Below are 289 nucleotides of genomic sequence, written 5' to 3' on the forward strand. Positions count from 1 at the left end.
GACGAGGATTTTATATATATATATATATATATATATATATATATATATATACTTTTTCTTTTTTGGGGTAATGTACTGTTCATGAATCATAAATTGTTCAAAATATTTGCACTCTGAAGAGAAAAAAAAATGTTTTTTCCAGTTTCCATCCTATTTCCATGCAAAGGCTGTTCGTGAACAGATACGTCAACTTTGCCTTTGTGTCCTGTTAATCGATGTTTGTAAATGATGATTGCTGAAAATTATGAAATTTGTTCCATTTCACTCAAACACATTTTTTTTCTTTTTT

This window comes from Hippocampus comes, unplaced genomic scaffold, assembly GCF_001891065.2.
Source record: "Hippocampus comes isolate QL1 unplaced genomic scaffold, H_comes_QL1_v1.1 scaffold391, whole genome shotgun sequence".
Classification (NCBI taxonomy): domain Eukaryota; kingdom Metazoa; phylum Chordata; class Actinopteri; order Syngnathiformes; family Syngnathidae; genus Hippocampus; species Hippocampus comes.